Source organism: Cupressus sempervirens, chromosome 4, assembly GCF_028749045.1.
Source record: "Cupressus sempervirens isolate cs-2001-9-10 chromosome 4, ASM2874904v1, whole genome shotgun sequence".
In the NCBI taxonomy this organism is placed as follows: Eukaryota; Viridiplantae; Streptophyta; class Pinopsida; order Cupressales; family Cupressaceae; genus Cupressus; species Cupressus sempervirens.
Window position 1 is genome coordinate 907,296,969 of NC_143121.1, and position 13,346 is coordinate 907,310,314.

The following is a 13,346-nucleotide window of genomic DNA, read 5'->3' on the forward strand; positions in this document are numbered from 1 at the left end:
GAAGCTCTAGCTGCTTGGGGAGATCCAGCTATACTACCACCTCCACTGTAATGGCTTGGAGCTCTTCTATGAACCGGGACCAACTGTTGCATTGTACTTGCTAATTACTAAAGAGCATTAGCAATGTTGTTCTGCCCATCTTTGATAGCTTGCAACATTTCTCGAACTTCCCTGTCCTGTTCAGTTTCATTATGTTTCATTTTAATGTTTTTTTTGGTTCAACCTGTCCCAAGTGTTCAACCCGTTGAGTAATATCAGCTTGTTCACCTGTTCCAAAAGTTAATTCCTCATCCACTATAAAACTGTCTTCGATATCGATATGATCTGAAGAAGCTGCTTGTTCCGATTGTAGGTGACTGAATTTATGATGTCTTCTACTCATTCCTGCTGTCATTTTGGGTGAAAATTGGTTTGCAAAATTTCTATTATGTCCCACAAGATGGTAGGTCTTGTGGCTTTGATACCACTGTAATAATCTTGACTAATTTCAATAACATAGCTTTGAAACTGTAACTGGGTAATTGCGTCAAACAGTTGTCATTCAAACACCATATACTTCATTTACCAAAAGTACTATATAATCCCAAATCGCTGTTAATAAATTTATACACTAGGAAAGGTTGAGTTTGAGCAGTAAACAGTTATACATTCCATTTAAGAAAGTTCAGATTGAGTTTGGCATTTAAGATTTATATCAATCCAATAATCAGAGAAACAATGGAACCTCCTTGTGTTCTGAATATAACAATAACATTACAGATGAAAGTCTAAATATGTGTAGGAAGGTGAGAATGACAGACCCAATTTATTGAATGTCTTTCCTGAACTAGTCTGGAGCCGATTTTATTGTTTGCTAGTTCCAATTACGTGGCCGACCATCAGTTGAACTGCTGCTTGTATGTGGCAGTATGGTGTGGTGTATACCCAGTGATGAGGGTGCCTTCCTATCGTGACCCGAGCTGATTAAAATCACTACCCTTCCCGTGCATGAGACTGGCCCGATTATGAGAAGAAAATGCCACGAATGGCTCCCAACCCACCCACGAAAATTACTGGTGTCTACATAACCAAACAAATCCCGACCTGTAGCTGAGTTGACCCCTTCCTTGACTCGTCAGGAGACCTCCCTCATGTTGCAGTCAAGGCACTTCTTCTGCCCAGAATGTATTAACTCCCACGCCAAGATAACAGTCAATGTATTTGCCTTATTAAGATTCGACGTCAGACTCCCAATTGACCCACTTCCCTACAACTGGAAATCTAACTGAAATATATGAGGAATGCAAATCGTCCAACTTGAATATGCTCGACAAGATTGAAGACCTTCCATGAAATTTGATGCTATCCAACAAAACTTCTAATTACTTGAATATATACTTCAAATAAGAAGACTAGGGCTATGTCCAACTTCTAGCTCCCAAGGGTTTTCCTCCTCAAGATAACTCAGTCACATTTAAGCAACCAATATTCTGGATATTGAGTTCATAAATTCTTGTGTGTAAATCCCAATGCAAGCTCCTTCTTTTATAACCTTGAAGTGAGGGAAACAACAATGAAACAAGGAATGTGGGATAAAACACAATTTTGTCCTGTAGTCACTTAAGTCACCTTATAAAACAAATGACTTTATAACATAAAGTAACTTTACCCACACACACTTTAATAAATAACTGAAGTAGATTATATAAAATCTCCGATGTGACTGGTAGGCATCTTGATAGTTAATGCCGTTAATCTATCCGAATGTGGAGATAGATTAACTTGGCGCCAAAACACTAGTGCGGAGAAGGGGACATGACAATTTGCCTCTTATGTGCATCTCTTCTTCCTTTCTTTTCTTGCATTTAAATGATTAATCTGCATTTAGGATAGGGGTAAGGGTCAAAAAATCTCAAGATAACTTACTATAGTCATTCCATTGGGTGTCATAGGTTGTCGCAATCCATTTTGCCTGAATTTTTTGTGTCTGCAAGCAATTTGGTTACCCTATATGGCTCTCAGGTTAAGAATTTATTCTGTCAAAAACTTCTGATCTAACAAAGCCATATTCATTGCACATTATTGCAAGTCATAAGGGAGCTGTACCTTGTAATTCAGAGGGTAGTGATAGAACACATAGACTGACCCATTTGTTGGTGACATCCTTTTCTTTCTCGAAAACATTGGGCATTAAAATTGTCAGGTTATAAAATCTAACAGGAGAGCAAATTGTTAACCAATAGAGTCTGACTCAGAAAGAGGTGGTAATGTTTACCAAGAAGATCCTTCCTCTACAAGATCCTTACTCTACAAGATCCTTCCTGTACAATGCTTTCCAAGAGTAATCAAGTGATAAAACTTGTGCTTCTTCATCCTCTTCTATGCCTGCTAATAAATGGCGAGATCATGTTGGACAACACAAGGTTGAATTCAAAATCCAAAAGAACCAAGCTCAAGAAGAAAGGACACCCAGAGAAACTCAACAAAGGTTAGAATTTGACATAGTGGAATTTTGTAAGTCCTCACGGATTCAAATTTCACCTTTTGATTATCTAAGGTCCAATCTTGGTGAATTCAGTGAATTGAATGTGTTAAAAGTCCTGTTCAATTGGATAACTCAAGAAACAACTCTAAGGCAAATACTGATCCTATAGGAGGACTCAATAACAATGAAACTTCTGACCATGCAGAAACATCACAAGCTTATGCCATTGCTGAAAAACCCGACCCATTTTATGTATCTTTGTTCGTCCATGGTCATAGGCTAAGCAATTGTATCATTGATTCTGGTGCCTCTGACAACATTATGCCTGCTGCAGTGGCTAAAGCCCTTGGCCTGCCTTTGACCAAGACCTTTGGTAAATGTTATGCCATGTATTCCAAACAAGTTCCTCTTATAGGACATATAAAAGATGCTCAAATATCTCTGGCTGAATTTCCTTACAAAAGGCTCAAACTAACCATCCTAGTCGCAGATATTCCTGCTAGCTATGAAATGTTTTTGAGTAGAACGTTTTGTAAAGACTTGGGTAGGGAGGTCAAATTAGATTGGTCTGAAGCTACTATTCCCATTGGGGATAAGAAAGTTGTGCTAAAACCTGAAAACAAAGCCAAATACACAGTCCTGGCATTTGAAGATCCTAGATCCCATATTTTGTACAATGAGACTGATTTTTCTAACTATTTTGTTTTCTCTAGAGAAATAGTAGGTTCAAAAGAGGTGTCTGAAGAAGGCTTGTGGACTTTGGAATTTAGTGGCAGTTGTGCTTCAATTGGTTCAGGCACCGGAGTTGTTCTTATCACACCTTTAGACGAGATTATACCTAAAGCTTTCAAGCTTGATTTTGAAAACACAAACAATACCGCAAAATATGAAGCTTGACTCCTGGGTATTGAAGAAGCTAAAAGGAAAGGGGTCAAATTGCCGAAAGCTAAAGGAGATGTTGAACTTGTTAAACAAGTACGAAATATCTTTGCTGTGAAGTATCCCAGATTGAGACATTACAGAAATAGGGTGTGGGATGAACTGGAGGGTTTTGAAGCATTCTCCATAGAATCCATGCCTAGAGAGTACAATACCAGAGTAGATTCTTTGGCCGGGTCAGCATCCGTCATGATTCCTCATTCAGATTTTCAAGATAATGTCTATATGATCGAATTAGTCCATCATCCTAGTGTGTCTGACAATGCAAACTCCTGGCAAATTTTTGATAATGTTGCTCACATTAATGCATTCCTCCAAGGTTTTGTGCCTTTTCAATCTCTTCACTTTGATGATTCAGATTCTGGAAATTCTGAACTTCCTCTGAATCATGTAAATGATCCTGAAGATGGCCTTGTTCAATTGAAGAGCAATCTCATTCCTAAGGGCCTAGTAACGTTGGAGTCATTTTTTGATTGGAGAGATTGTTGTTTCAGTAAAAATGTATAAGAGATAGAGGAGCTTTCGTGTGATTGTGAAAAAGTGAATATTGGTTCAGAGGATAATCTAAAGTTGGTTAACTTAGGTAAATGTTGTAATGAATCAGAAAGAAACAGATTCTTGAAGTTGTTGAAAGAGTTTGGCGATGTGTTTGCCTAGTCCTATGAAGATTTGAAAGACTTTTGCCAAGGGAAATTCAAACATCAGATTTCCTTAAAACCAGATGCTACTCCTTTCCGCCAGAAACTTAGAAATTATAATCCAAGGGTAGCAGATGCGATTTTTAAAGAGGTGTATAAGATGTTGAAGGCATGCATAATTTATCCCATTCATCACTCCACATGGGTAGCGAATATAGTTCTTGTTTGGAAGAAAAGTGGTGAGATTAGGATCTGTGTTCACTTCAAAAATTTTAACTAGGCGAGTCTGAAGGATAACTTTGCTCTTCCCCACATGGATCATGTTTTGCAGATGGTAGCTGGCTCAGAAATGATGTCCATGCTCGACGGTTTTTCTGGATATAATCAGATCAGTGTAGCTTCAGAGGACCAACATAGAACTGCCTTTACCACACCGTGGGGAACCTTAGCATATAGTAGGATGCCTTTTGGGCTCATCAATGCAAGGGCCACTTTCAGAGGGCGATGAACAAAATAATTGTCATTTACTTAAATGACATGACAGTTTTCTCAAGAAGAAGGAAGAAACATTTGCGTGATCTAATGTTAGTTCTTTAGAGATGGAGACAACATGTTGCCTCCTTGAATGCCAAGAAGTATGTCTTTTGTGTTACTGAGGGAAAGCTCTTGGGTCATCTAGTATCAAAAGATGGGATTAGGATAGATCCAGAATGGGTTGAAGCTATCCAACAGTTGTGCCTTATGTCTAATTGTAATGGCATTCGTTCCTTCTTCGGTCATTAATTTCTTAAGGAAGTTTGTGCTCGATTTTGTGGAAACAACCAGGCCCATCGCAAATTTGCTCAGTGAGAAGATGGTTTTCAAGTGGAGTGATGAAGCCATAAAGGCATTTGAAGAAGTAAAAGTCGATATAGCCAATGCCCTGGTTCTTGCTCACCTAGATTACAAGAAATATTTTTTTATTCATTGTCATGCCATTGAACATACTATGTGTGCAGTTCTGTTCCAAGAAGATGCAACAGGCTCTGAGGTCCCCATATCCTTTATGAGTGTGCCACTGAAGAATTATGAGTTGAAGTACTCACTAGTAGAAAAACAAGCCTTCTCAGTTGTGAAAGCGGGGAAACACTTCAGGTATTATATTTTGCATTCACACTTGACAGTTTTTGTTCTAAGTTCAGCTGTAAAAAGTATCCTTACACAATAGGAAGTGTTAGTTAATAACAGAGCTGCCTGGGTGTCAAAGGTCTAGGAGTTTGACCTTGAAATAAAACCTACCAAGCTTGTGAGAGGCCAAGGTTTGTGCAAATTAATGGCTGAAAGTGAAGAGAAAATTACCGAGGTAAACTCGTGTGCTTTACTGGTTGGTCTTAAGGATAATTGGTTTTCCGACATTGCTTATTTTCTTACCTCTGGTAAATGTCCTGAGCACCTCACTAGTAAGGCAAGAAGAAATCTAACATTGAAAGTTGCCAAATATGCAATTGTCAATGATGTGCTTTATAAGAAAGGTCTAGATGGTGCGTTCTTGAGATGTGTGGATAAAGATCAACAAGAGAAGTTACTTCATTCTCTTCATAATGAAGCTTGTGGTGGACATTTCTCATCTACATTGACAGCCTTCAAGATACTGAGGAATGGATTTTATTGGCGATGTTTGCGGATGCCTATGGGTGGGTTGGAAAGTGTGAGAAGTGTAAGTTGTTTGCTGGTAAACCTAAGCTGGCTGACCTCCCTTTATAAACAATGGGGTTTAGATTTCATAGGACCTCTTAATCTAGCCTCAAGTGCAGGTCATGCTCATATCTTGACAGCTACTGATTACTTCCCTAATTGGGTGGAAGCAATACCTGTTAATAAGACTACTTTTGAAGTAGTGAGTAAATTTGTAATGGAAAACATCCTGGTGAGGTTTGGTGTACTAGAAAAACTGGTAACTAATAATGCCCAAAACTTCTCCTCAAGAGAGCTTCAACTATTCTGCTACGATAATGGAATTCATCTTTCTCATTCTTTAGATTATTTTCCTTAGGGAAATGGTCAAGCAAAATCTTTTAATAAAAATCTGATTTCATTTATGAAAAAGTTAGTGAGTGAGAATGCAAAAGATTGGTGTAAAAGACTATTTGAGGCACTATGGGCAGATTGGACCACTCCCAAGAGAGCAATTGGGATGACACCTTTTGAATTGGTATATGGTGTTGAAGCACAACTATCTCTACCCCTTGAATTGGCTACAACCAAACTTCAAAGGATGATTGAAAATGAGGTTTTCCAAAATTCCTTGGAGAAAAGGATTTGTTGTCTCACGAAGATTGAAGAAGAAAGGGAAAAGACAGTTGATCATATAACTCTTCATTAGGCACGGATTAAGAAGATTTTTGACAAGAAGTCCAGACCTCAGAATATCATGGAGGATGATCAGGTATTGCTATGGGATAAAAGGAGAGGACCCAAGGGTACGCATGGAAAATTCGAATCACTTTGGAAAGGCCCTTTTGAAATTAGTAAAGTCCTTGGAGTGAACTCTTTCAGGTTCAGGTACCTGGAAGGCACTGACTTACCCCTGTCTTATAATGGACAAGATTCAAAGCTTTTTCAGCTTTAGTCCTTTTGTTTGTGCTTTGCAATTTTGTTGTGTCTTAGGTTAGGTTCTTTTTTGTTTTGTTACTGTTTGTGCGAAACCAAAGATGTTTGAATTCCTTTTCACTCCCTTACAGTCCGAATCCCTAGTCAGAGCCAGCTGTTACCTATGTGTGGTTCACCTTTGTATATTCATGATCATGGTAGTTTTAGGCTTGTTGAATTCCTTTTCAATCCCTTACAGTCTGAATCCCTAGTTAGAGCTCGCTGTTACCCATGTATGGTTCACCTTTATATATTCATGATCATGGTAGTTCTAGGCTTGTTTCTAAGGAAAAGGTCTTTGATTGAAATCTTCAATTTAAATGCTTGATAGTTCAGCTCTCCTTAGTTTCATGTTTCTTGTCAAGCAAAACCCTGAACATGAACATTGTGTTGGTAAAAAAATTGTTCTTTTTGATAATAACTCTCAAAGTGCCCAAATGTATAAAGAACAATTGAATACAACAGTTAGGAAAATGTTATTTGATAACTAATTTCCCCTTAAATTATAGGCACAGCTCCCTTGCCTATGATTTTCAAAGAATTTGTTTATTCCTAACTCTACTATGGTATGTTCTTGACCAAAGAATAGAAGAAGTAAACCAAGTTAGGTCTAGGTAGAACTAACTCAGGCAATGGATTGGTCTTGGGATGAGATCAATTTCGGAAATTCTCACATATTATGAATCTACGTAATTGATAATGCAATTGCAAAAACTTGCAATATGAATAAAATGCAGGGTGAAATGATATGAAGCTAAGATGCAAGACTATAATCTGCACATCACAACAAAAAATATTCCTTCTAACTTTAGTAATTCTCTGATTACTTTGTCAGTTTGTTAAATTGAAAAGACAAAGAAAGCACTGTTTGTCTTCATATTTCTAATCTAACCAAAAAGAAAGACACAGACTAACATATGCATGGAATAGTAAATCAATGGTATCAAACACTTCTATTCTTGTCTCTACAACAAAAGAGTATTTCACACCAAAATTTGCCGACCCTGCTATTATCAAAAGAAATTACATTTATAGTTTTCTGTCATCCCTCAGTTTTGGCAGAGCAATAGTCATTAGCTACAAATCAGTACATCAGAGAAAGAAAAGCAGAAATGATTAGAAATCTTTGAAATGGTTCGTAGTCTTCTCTAATCTGAAAGAGTCACCTTGGTGACAAATTTGAATCTCATATCTTAATAGTCACAAGTTTAAATTCTGGCCATAGATCTTGAATCAATAGTCGTGATTTAAAACATGTTAATCTTTCATCTTTCCTTTCTGCTTTGAAACTTAACTTTAAGTGAATTGTTGCAAAGTTGCGATCATCTATTTTCGCAATAGTGCAACCTTTGAGACTAACTGTGACTTTAGCTTTGCGAGCTTGCGAAAGCTTCAGACTGGCTATCTTGCATCTTCGCTACACTCTAGGACTTGACATTTCTTTCTCTTGCGAAGTTGCGCTAGCCTTGACTTCAACTGTTTTGTTAATTTTATCGAAACAACGATGTAATGCTTCCTCGATAACATTATTCATTTGATCTGACTTCATTATTGCCTCTTCACAACCTTGATCTCGAGTTAGCTTTAACCAGATGCGGTAGTGCGATGAGCGTTGTTGATCTTAAAGATCTAACGGCTATAATTAAACATCTTAGCTCCATGTTCGATTTGTATTGCAGGTCCGTCTTCCAGCTGTGTACATCATGATAGACAAGTGGTGCTATTTCATTGGCTGGAGAGTTTGGTGACTGTAGAATATGATGGGCCCATGTGAACACATGTCATTCTATTTTTTGTCTCAATTTTGTAATTTAAATTTCTTTTGACTAGATAGGCTGCAATCATGCGAAAACTTGTTTTCAAAAACACTTATTTCACATCGCAGTTTCACAACTGAAAATCCCTTAACTGCATCACCATTTGCAAAGTCGCCATGAGGTTAGCTGCTAACTTTTCGCAGGCTCACAACTTAAAGTTCCAACTCAATAGTTAACTTTGCGATCATGCGATCATCACATACGCATCTCCGCAACCTTGACCTCAAGTAAGTTTTATCATCATGTGAACATGCGAGAATGTTGGATTTAACCGCAACTATCTTTTTGCATGTTCGCAGCTTGCTTTGAGGGTCAGTATTAACATCGTGCGATGATGCGATGAAGGACTTAACTGCTGCTGCCATTTTCGCATCTTCGTAATCTTGAAAAGGTTTTATTGTTCTGCTACCTATGAGGATGCGATGGAGGACTTTTCACTACTTCACAACTTATGTTTTATATCTACAATATAGGCTGCTACGTTGCGAAAAGCATTGATCTGCACTAATCTAATAGTTAAGAATTCATCTCTAAGGCAATTTGACCTTTCGACCAGTGAGGTGGACCTCCAAATAGTATTCTATATTATTAATCTGATTTCTATCTTTGTTCTCGCCACCTTTGACCGAGGAAATTGACATTATTGAGTAGATTGAGCATTCTTGAACATTTTTGCTGTCTCATCTGCATCTGATTGAAAATCTATCTTCATGGGCCGAAACGCACTGAGGAGAAGGCAAACTGAAAATTCCTGTAGAAGTTTCAATATAAAGAATTGAAATTTGAAATTCATCCTTGAATATCTACATTATGTTGTGATTGAGTGGAACATTATCTTTATTAGGTTAGGTACTAAACTTACCCATTATGAGACATGAATTTAGGATAACTCACCCGGTTCACCAGAAGAGAAGGCAAATGAGGGAAACCTGATAAAGATCTCCTAGCCTAAGGAAAACTAGACCTAGACTCATCATAAGATAATTAGAAGAATACCACTTTTAACTTGAAATCTAAGGTTCATTTGTTTTACTTTTAACACGTGAAGAACAAAATTGGGGGCAACACATTGAACACTTTATTCAATGTTCAATGTTCAAGAGTTCATGAGTCTTCCTCTATCGGGTCAGTTTGAGTTGGAGAGACATTTGTTCTCATGGATTCTTTTGCTTCTTTTTCAAGTTGAACGATGAACTTTCTTGTTCAGAGTTCATAGGTTCAACCGCGTTTCTAAATTTTGTTGTCTTGAGAGCATAGTTTGCAACATATCTTGACTTCTGAACTTGAACATTGAATTGTTTTTGTAGTTCAATGGTTCATGTTCGCTTGGTCAGAAAGGCTTATATCTTCAGTGACATGTGTCCAAGCAAGTGGCAGAACGAAAAGTAACTCTTCTTCATCAAGATCTATGGGAAAGATACGCATTAATTGGGAGTTAATGGTAATGATGGCAAGGCATGTTTTAGTACATGCGAAGTCCGAATGAGCTTTTAATGATTGAAAGTACTAGTCCCATCACCAATCTTGTCAGCCATTCACACGCTTTTGATCCAGGTCTTATGTTTCAAAAGAGGTTATGTCACTTTCATTCCTTTTGCCATTGCTGTATTAGATAAAGCTTTGTCTAGTCTTGTTTGGAGATACACGAGGTAGCTTAAGCGTTTCTTTCAGTGAAGCTTGCATGCATCGGGCATGGTGAGTTCCTCGCCCTTCATTATCAAGTGTTATTTCTTTTCCTACATTATTTTAAGGGCTGTGAATTCTTTCCGTCTTGTTTTGTTTTGGTTAACCTTTCCTGCCATGGCCGCATTTTGTCCTAAGTTACCTGATAAGGTTAAGAAGTCTGTCATAATTAGTGTCTTTCCTAATATTGAGGACTCATTCCTTGCAAAAGAAGACACAAGTATGTTATCAGCCAGGTTCTCAAACCCAAAGCTCGGTTCTATATCCCAGAAGGTCTGAGAAAGTGGGTTGTTACAAGCGTTTGCCTTCCCTTAAGCTTTTCCTTGTCCTGAATTGGTCCTAGCATGTAGAGGTGTTAAAATCATGGAAAATGAGGATCGAAACAAGAAACTCCCGAAAGAAGTGGAAACAACCTTTTTCTCCAAGGTGAAACTGTTGAAAGAAACAAGTGAAGTCTCCGTCAAGGACTTAACCATGACTGCTAGAGTAGATTCTATGATGTCATTTGCACAGACCATTTGGATGTACATGATAAAAAGCTTGATCATATCTGCAGGATTATGGAGATGTGGAAGCTTCGTCTGGAACAGCTTGGCGTCCTGCAGCAACAAGAATTGATCAGTTTCCTCATAGCACACAAGACTTGGAAAGAAAATGATGGTGGTTGCTCTAATCCCCAGGATCTGCGTGCCAATGTCAGCGATACAGCTAGAGCTTAGGAAGTGATTGAGAGGCCACATGTCTTATTTTCTTGTTTTAGTTAGCTTTGCTTTAAAACTCGGTTCCGTTTAAACAGTTGGCAACTCCTTAGCAAGTTAGTTCTAAAACTAATTCGAGAGGCCTTGCGTGGCTATATATGTTTTTTTTAATCGACTTGAGGGGTCGGCTCTCTAGACTTAGATATTTTGCTTTCTTGATTGAAGTTAGTAGTTGTTTCCTTTTGTTTCAAGAACAGTAAGTTGATGATAATAGAATTAATCGTATGGTTATTTCTGGTACATCTTTTTAGTAATCGTGTGATTATCTTGCTTGATGGTGGTTTCATATGAAATTTATTCTTGCATTGGTGTTGTTTCATTAATTGTGCTAGAGTTATCATTTTCCTATCATTCAGTTTGGTGAGCCTGATCATAAATCTGGGATCTTTAAATATGTGTCGTGTGGCATGTATCAAATACTAATTGTTAACTCTGCAACATTCTTTTGTGTTTATGGGAGGATGTTTTTGCTTTCCTTAAGTTCTTTTAGGTTAAAAGAGTGAATGCTATAATTCATTCATGATAAGAGTTATATTGATAAATCATTGTAGAAGGGAGTTGTGCCTTTAAAACATAGAGAGTCTGTTTGAATTTTTAAGACTATTTTGTGTCGAAAATTGTTTTTCTTGTTAATGTAAATTTAAAAAGCTGGGAAGGAAAAACTATTCACTAACATTTTTTGGCGACTCTACTGGGGAACATAAATCATATTTGATATATATATATATATATATATATATATATATATATATATATATATATATATATATATATATATATATATATATATATATATATATATATATATATATATATATAACGGTCTTCCTCATCAAGACATTTTCCCAGTTCTTCATCCTGGCCCAGGGTTTGATAATACTCAAGAAGACATTATTGCTGACCTAAATACCCTAGCTTGGAATAACAGGACTAGCAATGAACAATACTTTCAGGTAGGTTAGGCTCTCGAAGACGAAGAAGAAAGGATGAACTCATTAGAGTGGTACTTGTCGCTCAAGAAGATGCAGTTGTAGAAAGACTAAGCAACTGGAAGTTTAATGATCCTTCATTTATTAATTGCACAATGATATGCATTGATGGATCGTGTTAATATGGTAATAGTTTGAACATCTTACATTTACTTTAGGAGATTACACTAGCTTGGTTGATGTTGATGGCTAAATGTAATGCCCCCTTTTTAGCAGGTTCCTGCAATTGGTTAGGTTAGTTCACCATCGCAACCCTCGTGAGCTGACAATGGGATTTCAAGATCTCAGTTGTGTGGTTATAGGCTTTCCAGTAAGTCAATTTGTTGGTTCCGATGAGCTCAGTTGAGTTAGAGGAGTTGGAGGATGTTCTCAATTTTTATTTTGGGCTTCCAGTTTGGCCTCCAAGAATCCTAGAGGGAGTGTCTATTTATAGTAAGTCACCACTTTGGTATTGTCAGATTTTGGCGAAACATTATATTTATATTAATAATAAATGGTTCAAAAATAGCTCCCGAAGAAAATTTGAAGACAATTTTTCATAATAAAGACAAAGATGTTTTTTTTGTGTGAATTGATAGGATTGATGAGACATAAATAACAATTACATGCAATTATAACCAATATTAGAAAATAATAAATTGAAGAAAAGAGAACACAAGACAGAGATTTAATGTGGTTCACCCAATCCCTAGGCTGTCCTAAAAACAATGAGTCCAATATCTTTATTATCTAGTGATTACAATCCATAATCCTTTACAACTCAATACCACCGTAAGAAGCTACAATCTTATTATACATTATCAAAAATCTTTAACCCTAAGCCTTTTTATACAAGCTTTTCCCACTTACAAAATTAGGGCTAGAATAAGCCGACCAATAGAAAAATATAACTCCCAACGGCTTTTACAGTAGTAAATTCATTTTTGGCTTTGGGACGTTGGCCCTTGACCCCACATTGACCCTAGGACTCTGCAAGGGGTGCTGCCCTAGGAACCCACAAGGGGCGATGCCTCTTGACCCCTAGAGCTTGGGGCCGTTGCACCCTAACCCCCATAATAAAATCTAGGAGGGAACTGTGCCGAATGAAGTGGGGAAAAATTAACCTTCGAGTCTGATTAGGCTCCACATTACAACATGATTTTTATTTGAGGTTTGTTTAGGCTGCTAGCTTTAGGCAATTATTAGTTGACTCCCTTATCAAGAAGTTTCTGTTTTGGTACCAAGGACTTGAGCCATTATTATTTATAGTAACATTAGATGTAATTGATATCCAAACTTTAAATGTTTGAATTGAATTCGCCTTTTTAAGTTCCAACTCTCAATTTCAAGAGTACTGATTTAAAAATGTTTAGTTCTGATTATAACTTAGTGTCAAATCATGAGATTGATGGGTCAGAAGTAGAATATTGTATTTTAAATTTACCATTCTT

General features: G+C 37.2%; 1 protein-coding gene across 3 annotated transcripts in view; it reads left to right on the forward strand.

Moving 5' to 3' along the window:
- Positions 1–13,346, forward strand: part of LOC149564329 (malonyl-CoA decarboxylase family protein) — a 292,928-nt gene that overhangs the window by 104,802 nt on the left and 174,780 nt on the right. The window lies entirely within an intron of this gene.